This window comes from Seriola lalandi, unplaced genomic scaffold (assembly GCF_002814215.2).
Source record: "Seriola lalandi dorsalis isolate HSWRI2012SDOR001 ecotype SW California unplaced genomic scaffold, Sedor1 jcf7180002052869, whole genome shotgun sequence".
NCBI classification, from domain to species: domain Eukaryota; kingdom Metazoa; phylum Chordata; class Actinopteri; order Carangiformes; family Carangidae; genus Seriola; species Seriola lalandi.
The window spans coordinates 1-1,552 of NW_019523422.1; positions in this window are offsets into that span (position 1 = coordinate 1).

A 1,552-nucleotide genomic window follows, 5' to 3' on the forward strand; every position below is an offset into this window, starting at 1 on the left:
AAAAAAATAACATAACATTTTCAAATAGCTATGTTCTTTTTATTTTGAGCTGCTATGGAGCAACATGTGAGGCTACATGGGAAAGTGGTCTCACACTTTGACACCACTGTATATAAACTAACCCGATACTGAGAGGTGTTCCTAATATTTTGTCCATCCCATTTATTGGAATCAGATTTGACAAAATTAGGCTCAAAATCATTTTGAGCTTATAAAGTAATGTTTATAAATAATTCCAATATTTGTAGTTGTAAATCAAACTTTGTAAACCTGGAAAATAAATCTGCATGAGAAATTCAAGTTTGTGCATGTGAAAGAATATTGTGCTTGTGACAAAGAGATTTGTGTTTGTTGAGACTGTGTGAATAAAACTGAACTAATGATCAGTGGTGAGGTTCAACAGAGACACAGAGAAAGAAGAAAAGCTTTGTGGACGTCTGTGTTCACAGACAAAGAGCAGAAAACTAAAACTCAGTGAGCAACAGTGTGAGACACTGACAAGGACAAAGTTTGATCCTTGTCACTTCAGTGTCACTGTGGGAACTTTCGACCAGAGTTTTACTGTTTTCTTCTCTGTATCACGACACAGATGTTGACAAATCCATTTCTTCTTTTACAGTGTTTTTCTTTAACATTGATCGTTTGTGGAGTTTTGATTCAGACTGTCAACAAATACAAATCTCTTCAACACAAGTGCAATTGTTTCACATACGCAAACTTGCATTTCTCCTGCAGATTTATTTTACAGGTTTACAAAGTTTGATTTACAACTTCAAACACTGGAATTTATTTGTGAACATCACTTTATAAGATCAAAATCATTTTGACCCTAATCTGAGCCGAGGTACAGAAACAGTTACAGAAACAACAGTTTTGTTTTCAGAAACATCTGCTCACTAATACACATCTCTCAGCAGAAAACAGGCTGTTACACCTTACATTTACCTGGTAGTTTACTGTTTGTAGAGCTTTGGTCAGTGAAGTGATAAACAGCTGTTACTGAGTAGCTCCTCATTACTCCATCACTATATCACAATAAGTTCCTGAACAAATCAGACACAGCAAGTTTCCAAACAAGTATTTTAATTGTAATATTCAAGCCAAATATTAATAATCACATCCATGTTTTCTGATGCATCCGATATGACGACAACTTAAATGTAGTAAACAGAATATAATTTTAACTCATCTTAAATGTTTAACTATGATCTGTGCGGAAATACAATTACACAAAATACAAACTGTTTTTAACAGACTTACCTTTTCTTGCCGAGGTGGATTCTGCCTGTGAAAACACACGGGAAAAATAAGGACATGTTGAGCAGCTCCACATCTTATTTTTTACAGTAAATAATGAAAACACTGATCCGCCTCCACCAGGCGGCTAACACTGGCCCAGTTTGCAGAGCCCGAGTTCAGTCCAAGAAGACAGCTGAGAGATAATCAGAGAGCAGTGTGTGTGAATATAGATCTGATATTGATTAGAGGAAACAGTGATATCTGAAGTGAATCTCACCTCTGGAGACTCTCCTTCCCAGGACAGGAGGTGTTC